Below are 17,713 nucleotides of genomic sequence, written 5' to 3' on the forward strand. Positions count from 1 at the left end.
ATAACTCATGCATGTCAGATCTGAGAGTTACCCAGTTGAGATTGGAGTACAGGGAAAGTGTGCTATCAATTGTATAATCATCCGAATTGTACAGGTGGTGCATGCAGTCAAAGGAAGACCTATGATGTATTGCAAAATTCCTATGAGCAATTTCCCTAATTAATAGGGGCTAATTCCCAAGGAAACAGTGCAAGGAAATAATGACTTGGGTAAGCGAGAAATTGGTTAAGTATTGGTCTGGGCTTGTCTAGGAAGCTAAGAGACAGATAGAGATAGTGCAAAAGTTGTTCGGGCTTGAGAAAATAATTGTAATCTTCTCATATTTTCTAACTAATGCAATATACATATAGTAGGGGTTTTTAGTAGTGGGTTTCCCCAGGAAGTCATTGTGTAATGTGTTGATTGCTCTTTCTCTTGCATGCTTCATGATTTTGCGATCGTTTAATTGTTTCCGTTGTTGACTAGAGTAGATTCAAGTCTATTGTATTATCATATTACAATTAGTATTTGAATCTACAAGGAATTTCTAGATGGTATAAGAGCAGAAATCACTCTAGAAGAGGAGAATACGAGTTTTTCTTTTGCAGGTGAAATTTAATTTGTAGTATCATACATCAAAGCCAACAGAATGTCGTTCTATGGATTGAGACTTGAAAATGCCCTTGAGGGTAGTTCGAACTATATTGCTTGGAAGGCCATGATGGAGGCAGTGCTGGAAGACAACAGGATTAACGAATTCATAGACAAAGATATTCCTAAGCCTCCAGCAACTGATGCTCAAGATTTGGCATAATGGAGAAAATATGTTGCAAAGGCGAGAAGGATTATCCTAGAAAGAGTTTGTGATCGTATTGTCTCGAACCTCTATGGTAAGCAAACTCCATATGCAATGTGGAAGGACTTGGCAAGCCTATTTAAAAACAACAATGACCATAGGAAGATGGAAATGAAGGATAAGCTCAGAAAAATCAAGATGGATAAGAGCGACATAATACCAAAGTACTTGACCAAGTTCACCCAATGTCGACGCAAGCTTGGAAGTGTTAATATTATAGTTGTTAAAGATGATCTCATCATCCTAGCATTTCTAGGCCTTATTAAGAGCTGGCACAACTACCAGGATTTGGTAAATGGGAGGGAGAAGCTACTAGAGGGAGTGTTTCTGGTTCGACTTGGTGCAAGAAGAGATTCGGCGGAACACCAGAGATGGGACCTCATCCAAACAAGTAGAAGAGGATTTTGCATTAGTCAGCAAAGCAAATAAATCAGAAGGAAATAAGTCCCAAGGAGAGGATGGAAAGAAGAAAGACTTGTCCATCATCAAGTGCTTTCACTATCACGAGTTCGGGCACTATGCCACGAAATGTCCATAAAAGAAGGCAAGCAAGAAGGAGCCTACAATAACAACGACAGGTGAAGTTCTAGCTTCACAATTTGAGCTTGGTTTTACTCTCATTACATGCATGACAAGCACAATAACGGGAAGCATGTGGTATCTCAATATTGGTGCCTCATTCCATATGACAGGGAATAAATATCTCTTCGTTAACTTGGAGGAGAAAAACCTCAAGCAGAACATAGAGTTTGGAGATGATGGGAGGTATATCGCTATTGATATCGATACAATTACTTTTTAGAGGGAGTCAGTTCCCCTCTCAGACTCACAAATGTGATATATGTTCCAGGACTAAAGACTAATATTGTTTTCATCACGGTATTGGAAGACCGTGGCTACGATGACTTATTTAGTAAAGGAAAGGTTTTCCTTAGACACATTGCCACATGATAGGCGAAACAAATCAGTGTGTGAGTCAAGAACCTGTATGCACTTGAGGTACAAGATGCATGCAAATCCTTGAGGAGCAATGAAAAGGTTAGAGACTTGATGATGAGAGGGAGGATGAATTACCTCTCAACATGCTGCCTCAAAAGCAACCTTAGCAAGTTATGGAGTAGCCACGATCGAAGAAGCAAAGAGGAGGATTAGTGGAGACATCCACTCAAGCAGAGACCTCGAGTAAGGGGGTAATTTCAAGCTAAGTGGGTAGAGGGAGCTCATGCAACCATACCTCTAGGTGTGAGGTGGGGTGATGTGAATCCATGGTTCCAAGAGTTTCAGAAATTGGGCAGGGTCCATTGAGGTGTGTTTGTCTCATGAATCATTACCTTGCTACAGGGTCCCAAAATATTTAGTAGTAGGAGGATCAATGTTAGTAAAATACCGAGGACTATAGAGAAGTGTTGACAACAGAGCAAGAGGCTTAGTATCAGAGTCAACAACAACACAAATTTCCTAGTAGACAGTTGCAGACAAAGTTGCTTTAGTTGATTTTGTTTTTTTATGCTTTTCAGTTGCAGTAGCAACAACAACATTGACAAGTGTTGCATTCAAAACATTCCAAAGGTATTGGATCGGGATAGATGTGAATCCCTTTCTTGTTGAGAGGGAGTGTTGAAAATGCAACAAGAAATTCCTAATTTAATTTTGTCCTTCAATTAAATTGGGAATAAAATTGTAATTCCACATCTCATGACAACTTGTATTAGTTAAATAAGTTAATTTGACTTAGTTGGCTCAATTAATTCGAGTTGAGGGTCTAACTTGAGTCATGTAGAGTGTCTCCTACATTATAGGAGCCTTGGATGATTTTATTTTGAGTTGTAACTAATTAATTCAGTTTAATTGAGTTAAAGTCAGTTAAACTAGTTCCAACTGTTGGAGGAACTAGCAGGAGGTCTAGTAGTGTGGTGTTGCCTGCAGTGATCAAATAGTAAACTGACGATTCACTCATAAATAGCTCATGCATGTCAGGTATAAGAGTTACCCAATTGAGATTGGAGTTCAGGGACAATGTACTGTCAGTTGTATAATCATCTAAATTGTACAGGTGGTGCATGCAGTAAGAGGAAGGCCTGTGATGGATTGCACAATTCCTTTGAGGAATGTTCCTAGTTAATAGGGGCTAATTCCCAAGGAAATAAGGACTTGGCAAGCAAGAAATTGGTTAAGTATTGGCCTGGGCTTGTCTAGGAAGTTGTGAGAAAGATAGAGATAGTGTAAAGGTTGCTTAGGCTTGAGGAAAGCATTATAATCTTCTCATAATTTCTGATGAATGCAATATACAGATAGCAAGGGTTTTTAGCTATGGATTTCCCCAGGAAATCATTGTGCAATGTGTTGATTGAATTCTTTTTGTTGCATTATTCATGATTTTGTGATCATTTAATTGCTTTTGCTGATGAGTAGAGTAAATTCAAGTCTATTGTTTTAGTATATTACAATTAGCAGTTTGAATCTACAAGGAATTTCTACAAAAAAGGCCACAAATATACAATACTCTTAAAATCTTGGCCTTGGTAGAATAATTTATAACTAGTAGTTCCACACAAATATCTAAAAACCCTCTCCTTCCCCGATTTTTGCATATGCATGCTCAAAACTCTCATTGAATATGCAATGTATAATGTAGTACAGATCATTGCATACATTAAAATTTCAACCGCATTGGCGTATGGAACATGGGACATGCCCTATTCCTCTTCTTATGTCTTGGGACAATGATCTACAAATAAATTTACATTTGTAGGAATAGGGACCTATACCAGTTTACATTCCTACATATTAGACCTCTACAATATTGTCTTGGCATATTTCTTCGTATTTAACCGGAGTTTCATGTTCGCCCAATCTCTTTTAATTTCCATGCCCAAAATGAAATTTATAACACCAATATCCTTAATTTAAAATTTAGAGGGAAACAAAGTTTTCACATTATGTATGATTTCATTATTATTTTCCAATCAATTACATATCAACCACATACAAGACCAAATAAATAAAATAATCATCAACTAATTTTAAATACACACAGTTATCCTCTTTACTTCTTTTGAATCAAAGTCCCAATATATAAGTATCAAATTTTTTATAGTACATCCTTGGTTATTGTTTTATCCCATAAAGGATCTTTTTCATATTGCATACCAACTCTTTCTTTCCCTTCATTTCAAAGCCTTATGGTTACGTCATGTAGATTTTTTCTTCCAGATCTTCATGTAGGAATGCTATCTTCATGTCCATCTATTTTACTTCAAAATAAAAAGCAGCAATAATAGATAAAAGAAATATAATAGAATTTAACTTGGCAACAAGAGAAAAAATCTCACCAAAGTCAATTCCCTCTACCTAAGAATAACCTTTTGCTACTAATCGAGCTTTGTATTTCTCTATTTTTCCTTCTACATTTAACTTCTTCTTAAACACCCATTTTTTTAATGGACATTTTTTCAGTTGACAACTCCATTAGATCCTAAGTCGTGTTCTTATCTAAGAGTTATTTATTCAACCATGACATTTTTCTAGGGTTTTTCACCCTCTGCATCCACTACCTCCATAAGAATCCATTGCTTTCCTAATAGTTCTAGGATCACCGTCAATAAGAAACATAACAAAATTAGAATGGAAAATCATGTGGAATATACTTTTCTAGTTTCCTTCTTTCATGAACTGATCTCCTCAATATCAAATTATGTGGTTCTTCTTCTTATTCTTCTTCTTCTTATTCCTCTATAGGGTCTATTGGGTAATTTAATTGTTAAAAAATCACTTCATTAAATTATCGACTAGAGTTTGTGAACTTGTGAAGTGTATGTGCACTGTATATGCTAGGAATCTATTTTCAATCAAAGAGAATGGATACAAAATGTAAATTCAATTTATCTATGACTAATTCTTATTAAGTGTACACACATGTTCTGTCTATGAAGGAATTCTAACTTAAATCAACTTATAAACAAACTATTCTACAAGAAATGAAATCTATTTTATTTGAGCAATAATTGAAATCTATTCCAGCTGACAGGAAATGGAAATATTATTCTATTAGACAATAAAAAGAAATATAATTTAATTGACTTGAAATGAATAGTTATTCTTGAAAGCTTTTAAAATAAATTATATTCTAATTCTTGACTATAGAACAAGAAATGAAAGCATGATCTGATTGACAAGAAAGAGATAAGTTTATTCTATCAATTCTATCTAAGAACATGAAAGGAAATCTAGTTATCGATATTTAACATGAAACTAGATTAAAGGGAATAAACTAAATGAAACTTGAAATAAAAGAGCCTTTATAGATTACTAGTGTTTGCACCCTAATTAGAACTAAACTTAACATCCAAGATAAATATGAGACTAAGCATGAAATAAATGTTTTTGGAGTTTTTGGTTTACTATCGAGTGCTCAACCTATTATAGAAAAATGGAAAATAAGTAAACTGTGATTGAAAACATAGCATTAAACATCTAACCATTCAAAAGCTGAATTGAAATGAATGTTAAAAATAATGAAATTGAAAGAAAAACTATGCTATCTCACAAATCCACAAGGGACCCTCCTAGTGAGCGCAAGGAAATGGAAACTTACATCACTGGATTAATTCACCAACACATTTCACAATTGCACCATGAAATAGAGTAATTGAATTAACTAAAATAAAGTCTTCTTCAGAGAATAACAATAATTCAAGACTTAACAATTGATGAACTCGCTTCTAGATCGAAGAAATTTATAATGGTTCATGATCTAACAACTTTAGGATATAAATGTCGAGAAGTAAGTCCTTCATTCGCCAACTAGGTTTTAAAATCAAAATAGGAAGTTTACTTTCATGATTCGCTACTGGAAGAGCGAATCATGAGCGGGATTTTTGATTGACACGTCATCCACTAGAAATTATAAATTCCAATTCTTGCTCACTTGACTTCTCCACGCCTGCCTGATGATAAGATTGATTCCTTGAAATTCCGTGTGAAAACATCCTTCTAAAGCCATGTTTGATTCTTGGTTTGACTAGTAGTATTTTTTGTACTTTATAAAATTCTAATTGAGCCCAATAGGTGGATACTCATGTGGCTGGCATTTGACATTTTTCCATTGTCTTTCCTATCCTCAAACTCACATGAACTTGTTCAACCTTGGATTTAGCTACAGAAATGCTAGTTAGCTGCGAAATATGCATCTTTCAGTAGCTATAACAATGTTGAACCAATTTCACAAATAATTCATAGAATTATGAGATGTGAGTGAGTGATACCTTTTATTGTAGTTGTGCATGACCTGGATGACCTTATAATTCATGGATGAAGCAAAATTGTGTACAAAATGGATGAAATAAAGGGAAAAGGGTTGTCAAAATGAGGACAATTCAGAGGTTCAACAGGGTCTAATTCATTGTATTTCAATTGAAACTCTATCTTCTTTAGTTATTTCTCCCTTATTAAGAATTTTTGTTTGAATTCATCATTGATTTCTCTAAATACCATATCTCAACTATAGAAAATCTTCATAGTTTTTAGGTTCTAAAACTTATAACCTTTTAAACCATCTTCATAGCCAAACAAGATATACTTTCCATCCTTTTATCCAACTTACTCTTATTTTCCTTTGGAACACGTGCATAAGAATCACAACCAAATACCCTAAGATGTTTAAGGGATAGTTTCTTACCACTCCATACATTGTATTGAGTCTTTCCATCCAACACTATGTTGGGAAAAATACTGAGAGGGTGGTGGGGGGGGAAGGGGGGCGGGTGGGCGGGGCGGTGAATCAGTATTTACAAATCAATAACTTCTTCCATTTCACACTCAGATTTATATGCGCTATTTTAGTGAAGGGAACTCACGTGTGCATGCAACTGTTCTTAAGGAAACCAACGTATATCCAGTGAACTTATGATTCAGTTAATTCAACATATGTTGATCTTTAACCAATGCATCCGTACTTTATTAAACATTAAACAGTAACCATGTGTAGTAATAATAGAATAAACCATCACATATGAACACCAAGATTTAAGGTGGAAACTCAATGCGGGAGAAAAACCACATGCTGTTGTCTTCTCTGTCTTCTTTTAATATAAGAAAAACCTATTTACAATCTTGTACTGCCACAGACTCATACCAGTATGCATGCACCCACCTGCAAAAGGATACAACCTTCTCTCATTCTCCAGCTTCTACTGGAAGGGAGCTACAACCCCCTAGCTCTTGTACAATCTGATATGTTTGCCAGTACGTAGGCGCCAACCTACATAAGGCTCCAACCTTCACTCGTTCTCTAGATGCTATTGGAAGGGAGATCCAACCCCCTGGCTCTTGCACTGGCTGATATGTTTCCCAGTATGTAGGCATTGGCCTATAGAAGGCTACTACATTCTCTCTTCCTCCAGGGACCATGTTTCATAAATTTTCAGTCTAGATACTCCTGGTACACAACAACACAATATGAAGGCCACATTTCATCCAATTTTCATACTGGACCCATTAGTAACATTGAATCTCAAAATAAATCACAACTGCATTAGAACCATGAAACACAACTGCATCAACCAATCACTGAAACTCATCAACTCTGAAACTCAATCATCAATATCTAAATCAACCATACTCAATCTCCTTATACAATCAGTTTTATTTTTAGATCTAATGAAGACATCATTGACAGACAACAATAAAACAACAACACTGCCCAGATAGATCAGTCATCTCTGAACATCAATCTTTTCTTCTTCATACGCTACTTGGAAGTGCCGAACCAACGTGTATATGCACCTTAACCGAGACGAACCAGCATATATATCTACAAATGCTAACTCATAACTTTGCATCTATTCCAGACTTCAGACATACCCAGATCATGACATATAAAGCATAAAACATACGTTAATATTTAGATCTAGACCATCCATTATCAGATAAGTCATTTCAGATCTCATGATCCTGATCCCTCATTGTATCTCATCCATCATCAAACATTCAGGTGCATACTTATTTCAGATCAAGCAAAGAATCAAAAGCCCATAACATGCATATTTTCTTTTGATCTAACTCTTCATAAGATATTCATTACTTGCACCCATAACCCTGTGATCTTCTCCTTCTTATATACTTAGAGCCTTTTTCAATACCTCGGAACAAAACCATAGTTAGTTGCTGGTATTCTTTGATGGTATCAATATTCTTTGTCGCACTCATTACCATGGGTCAATACCATGGTAGGAACCCCTGGTATTCTTTAATCTTATTTTTTCATCCCAGACATGATTTTCCTTCTATGAAAGTGTGTGCATACGTATACGCTCCTTTTGTTCTGTGTACCCACTTGTATATGCGACTTTGACTAGGTGAACCAACGTATACTTCTTAAAACATTCTCTTTCTTCAATCTTTGGAGTCTGATCTGTAATCCTTTGTTGTTACCTTTGAATTGACCTGTTGCATTGTCATACATCACTAAATCATTTGTGGTATCATATATGTGAGTTGCCATCAAGGACAACATCTATACCATAATGCCAACAATCTCCCCCTTTGGACTTGATGGCTATTGGTGTTTATTATGTCAAGTTGTAGAACTTGTTAGATATATCAAACAACACCAAGATAATCTCCCCCTTTGACATCAAGGGCAAAGGGTGGACCATGATATTCTCCCCCTTAGAGATGCACTATGATGTCCATGCTCCCCCTGAGCACATGCAGAGTCTATAGACATATTTTTCAAAGAATAACATGACTCTATAACTAAACTATGTGAGTATGACCTTCCTATCACCAATGACTCATACATACATCAATCACCCAACCAAGTGGGGATTTTCCAAATGTTCATACATGACTGAAAAATTGAAATTATTACAACATCCTTCCCACGCATAGTGGGGTTACAAATTACATCATAGGTCTTTACATGACCTTTACATCAAATAATATTCATGACATCAAAACCCAAGGATTTAGACAAGACCATGATAGTTATCAGTAACTATCATACATCATATATGATCTGCTCCATAAGCATCTGTTAGCAACATCAAGAATAACAACCTGTACATGTCCATCATCAAAAGAGTCATCTTAATCAAAACAACTATGTGGATCAAGCAATATAAGTATCATATGAGCTTTCATATTAGGCCACCTATGTCTGCAGCATAGTATTTTTTCAACAACATATGCATCATTATGTACCAAGGTCTTCTAAAGAAACACATAAGGTCAACAATGCATTATTAGAAGCATATCATATGCTCCCCCTGAACCTGTGCCAACTGTTCACTGACAGATCTTATTGTTGCATTTGTCAGTGAGAATTATCAAGGCATCATCATCAACCAGTTATTCATCAAGTTATCAACAACTTATGAGGGCCAAACACACTTGTACTTATCATCAACAAACTGTAATCATCATCAAGTAGAACATAAAAGATAATTGATAAGTGACAGAACCATATTAGACCCCTTTTCCTAAGTCTGTCCCATTACTTCTTCATCAAACCAACATATGCACGTCTGTGCAGCTTCTAACTTGTGTATGCATGCGACTTGTCGTCATGATAATTGCGTATGAGAATTAGAACACTGAAATTTCATACTTTCAGTTCCTCCTGAGTCTGTTATGTCTGTATACTGAATTATGCCACATCTTTCTGACTGTACTTCCTTCTTCTTCCATACCTTGGAGTGTGATGATGTTTTCTCCTTTTGGTATGTTGGCCGAAATTTTCTCCTACATTCTTTTGATATATGCCCAAACTTGTTACAAGCCTAATATATTATATGTTTCATATTCCATCTATAGAAATCAATGGCTTTGTGACCAAACATATTGCAAGAAAAACAATGTCCCTTAAAGTACCTAGAAGTTGATGATATTTCTGTGTGGCAGTTATTAGCTTGAAACATTCTACTTCTACACCTGGTTGCAACATGTCCAAAATTATGACGGATATGACATTCAACATTATTCATCACAGGAAAGAACTGATTATCACTTCCATAATTAGAATTAAATGATTTTCTTTGAAGACTTTATTTCCTTGGTTGTTGATGGGGTTGACCTCTTATCTCCTTGTTGAGCATTTCAGATTTTGCATTAGAGTTCCTTGCCTCATCTTGTGAGCTAGATTCACCTTCAACAGTTTCATGAAAACCAAGACCATATTTGATGGTAGGAGACCTTTGACTACTAAGAATATTATTCAAAATCTTAGTACTATCTTGAAATCGTAATAGTTTATCCTTTTCTTCTAATTTACCTTTTAAGATATTTACCTCAACCTGATATTGCTCTTCCTTTTCCAAATACTGCTTCTTCATGATTTCTTCAACTTTTCTTCCTTCTTCCACTTGTTGTCTTAATTTGAGAATCTCATTTTACTTTTCTTCAAATGCTTGAAGCAATTCTTCATTCCTATTTTTTGAATTTTCAAGATCTTCTTTTATAGAGACGACCTCAACTTCAAGACCTTCACAGTAACTGGTTCTTTCTTTAAGTTCCTTGGTTGTTGTATCCTTTTCATTCTCTTCATTTCTCAATGATGTCACTTCATCCTGCAACCTTTGACATTGATCTTCCTTTTCCTTGAAATGATTCCTTATTTTGTTTCCTTCCTCCAACTGAGTTTTTAACCTGGTAATCTCTTCCTTGTAGGAACATTCCCTTTTATCAAATAGATCCTGTTGATCTCTAACTTTATCTGTGAGCCTTTTAACTTCTGCCTTCATTAGATTTCTCACACATTCACTATCTCCAATATAATAGAGAAAGGGATCACCAGAGGACAAAGAATCAGTACCTGATAGTTCTTTTGCTTTTTCATCTTCATTTTGAGGTGCTTTTGAATCTGAATATTTTCCTCCACCTAATAGTGAATCATCTTTAACATTGTCACTGTTGCTTTGAGTTGTCTTCTTCTTTTGATTTGATTTCTTCTTTTGCTTCTTTCCCATTATCTCTATGTATCTCCCTCAAGCGATCAAGATTCTTCCAAAGGACTCGCTCTGATACCAATTGTTGGGAAAAATACTGGGGCGGGGGGGGGGGGGTTGGGGGGGTGAATCAGTATTTACAAATCAATAACTTCTTCCATTTCACATTCAAATTTATATAGGCTACTTCAGTGAAGGGAACTTGAGTGTGCACACAATTGTTCTTAAGGAAACCAACGTATATCCAGTGAACTTATGATTTAGTTAATTCATCATATGTTGATCTTTAATCAATGCATCAGTGCTTTATTAAATAGTAACCATGTGCAGTAATAACAAAATAAACCATCACACATAAGAAACACACATGAACACCAAGATTTAAGGTGGAAACCCAATGCGGGAGAAAAACCACCTGCTGTTGTCATCTTTGTCTTCTTTTAATATAAGAAAACCATGTTTGCAATCTTGTACTTGCGCAGACTCATACCACTATGTAGGCACTGTTAGGCCCCTATACTACTAGTGTAACCCCTTATTGTTATTAGTACAACCCACTTATTATATTGATGTACCCATGTAGTGCCCATATTGTTACTATTGTGCCCCATAGAAGCCCACTATTGTTATTATTGTGCCCTTACATTATTATTGTTATGTTGGCTCTGATTATGTTATGACCCCTTAGACTCATATATATAGAAAGGAGGTCTTTTCATTTGTATCATCCAAGAATTGTTCATTTATGTAATGTAAAGGAGGTTTCCTCCTCGAAGAGGTTGAATTCTAAGGCATTGATCTATCTTTTCTATCTTTTCTTGAGTTGGTTTCATAACATTTGGTTTCAGAGATTTTGGATTCTAGGGTTTTGCTGCTCCAAACAGGTCATCATGGCATTTTCGCTATAATTTTTTTTCTGCGACGTTTCAGAAGTTGCAAAAAAAATCCATTTGAGAAGAAATTGCGTTGAACCTCAGGTCCGAATTTCAGAGCTTTTCGCGCTATATTTGCGGAGATATGATCTGAGGAAGTTGGTCTTTTTGCAGACTCCTGAATTACATTCCAAACAGGTGACCTGGGGAAAATCGTCATAACTTTCTTTCTGAGCATCGGATTGAAATTTCGTAAGAAGGTACAGAAAGAGGACGGACTGCAATTTTTTTATATATATTTTTCAGAGTCAAAGGTCGAAACAGTGACACGTGGCACTTCATACAAGTTCGCTCTACTGAACTAGTCTATAATCAAGTCACTGCGGGAGATTGTGCATAACTCTTTCTTGGAGAATCCAATTTGGATCAGACTAGTGGCATTGGAAAGAGGACACAGATGGCTACTACAGGTCGTAATTTCAGAACTTAAGGATCCGAAAGTACAGAGTTACAGTCGTTTCAAGATCAAGCTCCTAAAATCAAGAAAAAGCAAGATGAGGAAGTTTGATGGCAAGGATCCGGTAAATTGGATACTTCAGATGGAGCAATATTTTGATCTACATGGTGTACCACTATTACAAAAGGTATGTATTGCATCTTCATATTTAGAACCAGATCAATTTTTATGGTATGAAGGGCTTTGTTCTCGTAAAAAACTTGTTACGTGGTCAATTTTCACGGAGGAAATGATAGCACATTATGAGGATACAAAGAGCAACACCTTCTTTAGAGCGACACCACAACAATTGGAAAGAGTAAAAGGGCTTTGTGACATAGTGGAAAGAAAAAGTATGGAAACTAGGAAGCATACCCCTCACAACTATAAAGATGGAAGTGTTGTTTCTCCTAGCCTTCCACAACCTACAAGTGTTACACCACAACAATTGGAAGAAAAAAGAGAAAAATGGCTTTGTTACAATTGTGATAGCAAATGCACTAAAGGTCATAAGTGTGCTGAGAAGAAATTATTTTACATAGAATATGAAGAGGAGGAAGAAAAGGATCAAGAAACATCAAAAGAAGAAGATATACGCCAGGACCCCACCCCAGAGAAAGAAGAAATGAATTAGACCATATCTTGTAAAGCATTGGCAAGAATTACCACTCCTCAAACTCTCAAGATAAAAGGACATATCAAGAAGAAAAAGGTGCAAGAAGTGAAAGATCATATCGAGAAAGAAGAAATGAATCCAACCATATCTTGTAATTCATTGGTCGAAATTACCACTCCTCAAACTATCAAGATAGAAGGACATATCAAGAAGAAAAATGTTCAAGAAGTGAAAGATCACATTGAGCATCAAGAAATGAATCTAACCATATCTTGTAAAGGATTGGAAGAAATTACCACTCCTCAAACTCTAGAGATAGAAGGACATATCAAGAAGAAAAAGGTTCAAGCAGTGAAAGATCACATCGAGCATCAACAACAAGTTCTCCAAATTTTAAAGGATAACGCCACTTCGGTGCAAAATCAAACGAAACACCAGGTAGATCAACATTGTAGTGAAAAATGTTTTGATGTACGTGCTTGGGTATTTTTACATCTACATCTCAAGCAATCTATTTATGAGAAGGAAATGTTGGAAATACTACATGCACTTAAAAAAAGGCGACCTTACCGAAGGGGAAGAATCTTCAAGGATGAGGATGTGGAAGCATTGTTTTGTGCTATTTCTATTATCCAACTAGATTGGATAAATGAAGCAAGGGATGAATGGAAGAAGGATGAAGTAGTATGGCCACTTATTCAAAAGTTGCAAAAGATCCCAATTCAAACAATATTGCTAGAAATTGAAGAGGAAGGAAAAATCATATTAGAACCTGGAGCAGTCACAGAAACAAGAACCCGACAGCTACGAAATCGATCAATTTCAAAGTATCTCATCGAGTGGAAGAACTTACCCGTTGAAGATTCCACATGGGAGGACAAGAATTTTATACAAAATCATCAAGAACTACTCAAGCATTGAGGACAACGCTTTTTGAAGGAGAGGGACATGTTAAGCCCCTATACTAATAGTGTAACCCCTTATTGTTATTAGTACAACCCACTTATTATATTGATGTACCCATGTAGTGCCCATATTGTTACTATTGTGCCCCATAGAAGCCCACTATTGTTATTATTGTGCCCTTACATTATTATTGTTATGTTGGCTCTGATTATGTTATGACCCCTTAGACTCCTATATATAGAAAGGAGGTCTTTTCATTTGTATCATCCAAGAATTGTTCATTTATGTAATGTAAAGGAGGTTGTCCCCTCGAAGAGGTTGAATTCTAAGGCGTTGATCTATCTTTTCTATATTTTCTTGCGCGGTTTCATAACAGGCACCCACCTACAGAAGGCTACAACCTTCTCTCGTTCTCAAACTACTACTGGAAGGGAGCTACAACCACCTATCTCTTGTACTAGCTGATATGTTTACCAATACGTAGACACCAACCTACAGAAGGCTCCAATCTTCACTCATTCTCCAGATGCTACTTTAAGGGAGCTCCAACGCCCTGGCTCTTGCACTGGCCGATATGTTTACCAGTACGTAGGCACTGACCTACATAAGGCTACTACCTCCTCTCTTCCTCCAGGGACTACGTTTCATAAATTGTCAGATTAGATACTCCTAGTACACAACAACACAATATGAAGGCCACATTTCATCCAATTTTCATAATGGACCCATTAGTAACATTGAAGCTCAAAATCAATCACAATTGCATTAGAACCATGAAACACAACTACGTCAACCAATAACTGAAACTCTTCAACTCTTCAACTCAATCATCAATCTCTGAATCAACCATACTCAATCTCCTTATACAATCGGTTTTATTTTTAGATTTAATGAAGACATCATTAACAGACAACAGTGAAACAACAACACTGATTAGATAGATCAGTCATCTCTGAACATCAATCTTTTCTTCTTCATATGCTACTTGGAAGTGTCGAACCAGCGTGTATACGCGCCTTAACCGAGGCGAACTAGTGTAAATATATGCAAATGCTAACTCATAACTTCACATCTATTCTAGACTTCAGACATACACAGATCATGACATATAAAGGATAAAGCATACGTTAGTATTCATATCTAGCCCATCCATTATCAGATAAATCATTTTAGATCTCATGATTCTGATCCATCATTGGATCTCATCCATCATCAAACACTCAGGTGCATACTTAGTTCAGATCAAGCAAAGCATCAAAAACCCATAACATGCATATTTGCTTTTGATCTAACTCTTCATAAGATATTCATTACTTGCACCCATATCCCTTTGATCTTCTCCTTCTTATATACTTAGAGCCTTTTTCAATACCTCAGGCCAAAACCATAGTTACATTGTTGGTATTCTTTGATGGTATCAATATTCTTTGTTGTGCTCATTACCATGGGTCAATACCATGGTAGGAATCCCTAGTATTCTTTAATCTTATTTTTCCATCCCATACACGCTTTTCCTTTTGTGAAAGTGCGTGCATACGTATACGCTCCTTTTGTTCTTTGTACCTACTTGTATATGTGACTTCAACTAGGTGAACTAGTGTATACTTCTTAAAACATTCTCTTTCTTCAACCTTTGGAGTCCGATATGTAATCTTTTGTGTTACCTCTGAATTGACCTGTTGCACTGTCATACATCACTGAATCATTTGTGGGTATCATATATGTGAGTTTCCATCAAGGACAACACCTATACCATAATGCCAACACACTAATGAGGGTGATCTATTTACCAAGTAACATGCAACACCCTCTACCTTCACCTAGAATTCCTATCATAATCGAACACCATTGAACATGCTCCTTGCTTTTTCCATCAACAATCATGTTTATCCTATTTACAACTCTATTCAACAAAGGTGCATATAGAGTAGTCATTTACCTTGCTATATTAGACTTCTTACATAATTCCTCAAATTCATTCCCATAGAATTCTCCATCATTATTCATCCTTAACACCTTAATTTTATTCTCTATTTGATTTTCCACAAGAGCCTTAAACTCTTTAAATTTGTCTAAGACTTCAAATTTCTTCCCAAGAAAATGAATCATTGTATTCCTCAAGAAGTCATCTATAAATGAGACACAATACACACATTTACTCAATTATGGAATTAACACATCTCCAATTACATTATTGTGCACCAACTGTAATATTCCCTATGCCTTCGTAGCACCAAAAATGAATCTCACTTGATTCTACTTTCCATATAAGAAACGTTCATAGAAATCAAAATCCAAAGAGTAGTTAGACATACCTTCAACCATATATTTACTATGTAGTACTCGAAGGCCCTTCTTCTGATATGTCATAGACTTTGATGCCACAAGATAATCTTTTCTCCAGAGACTATAGGAGTTTTTCCTTCTTCAACTCCACTCTGAAGAATAATGGAACTTTTGCATCTGTCATTAATAATGCTTCTTAGTAGTTTGTACAAAATACCAATTCAACCTCCCCTTAGCAATACCATTTCTCCTCAAACCACCTTGCAAGTTTCCTTTTCAAACATTATTTTTACACCTACATTGCTCATTTTGCTTATAAGAATAAAATTTTGGCAAGTCTTGGGATGCAACAAACACAAAGGAATGCTCTAATCCTTCCATCCATGAGCTTCAACTTGAATTTTCTTCATCTTATGTTTTTGGTTGTTGTGTCATCTTCTAGGAAAACATCACCACCATCATATCTTTCATACTCGTAAAACCACTTCTTGTGAGGAGTCATATGAAAAGATGCACCTAATTTGACTGGCGATGTCTCATGATCTACATGTTTTCTTAAAGAAGTCAAGTACATATAGCCTCTTTTATCTAAGGAGTTTTTTTCTTCTATAGAAGGACCATAATCAAATCCCTTCCCTTTCTCAACACTTTTGGATCTATAGTGTTTTTTGTGATGCCCTTCTTTAACACATCTCAAATATACCTTTACAAAATTTCCTAGAGATTTAGATCTTCCTCTACATTTAAATCTCCCACTTGAGAACTTATTTTTATTTCTATCTTGGGATCATCCTCCTATTCTGTCTCAACTCCTTAGATAACCAGAATGCAACTATTTTATGAAAACATAAAGTAGTTTCATTACTACCAAGGGCAACAACCAGACTATTCCATGAGTTTGTTAGAGAAACAACAAACTAATACACTTATATTCATTTGAAACCTTAATATTAATAGATAATATATGACTTACCATAGTACTGAAGGCATTAAGAGGCTCTATCTCCAAGTCATCATCCTTTATCCTTAGGTTATAAAACTTCCTTAGCAAGAACAATTTGTTCATTTGAGACTTAAACTGATACAAAGTCCCTAACTTGTTCCACAATGGCTTCATTGTAGCTTCTCCTAAAACATTGTGTAATATTGAATCTAATAGACACAATTGTATCATGCATATTTCCTTTTGATCCCATTTGGTCCAATATTTTGGTGACATGGACTCATTAGTGCAGTACTTGGATCCATACTGATCCATTGATCTTTTTCCACCAAAATATCTTCCATTTTGAGCTTCTGCAACTGAAAACTTTTCCCATTGAATTTTTTTAATCTCTATCTTTGAAATGCTTGCCCTTTTCCTTCACCACAAGAATCAATAATATGGATCTCCCACTATAACAAGGTTTTCCACAAGCATCAACCAAAACCCTGAGCCATAAATGCATCCTTTTGAAGCCAAACTGTTATGATACCAAATGTTGTTTTTAACCATTTATAGTTAATTATTTCAACCAAATTCTTAACAAAAACATAAAAGATGAAATGACACACATTTAACACAAAATTTTACCTTGAAAACCCAAAACCAAGAAAACCGAAAAGATTTTTTAGTATCTTATGTCTTTACAATGTTAAAATACAATATGTGTATCTGTAAATCACCAATCCATTAAACTTGGATTAGAATATAGTTTTAGTTCATTAACTAGAATTACAAAACCATGGGTTGAACCACCATGCACTACAAAACTGCTA

The sequence above is a fragment of the Pinus tabuliformis genome, chromosome 1_2, assembly GCF_031772625.1.
Source record: "Pinus tabuliformis cultivar Carrire ecotype Pingquan chromosome 1_2, CPIR1, whole genome shotgun sequence".
NCBI classification, from domain to species: Eukaryota; Viridiplantae; Streptophyta; class Pinopsida; order Pinales; family Pinaceae; genus Pinus; species Pinus tabuliformis.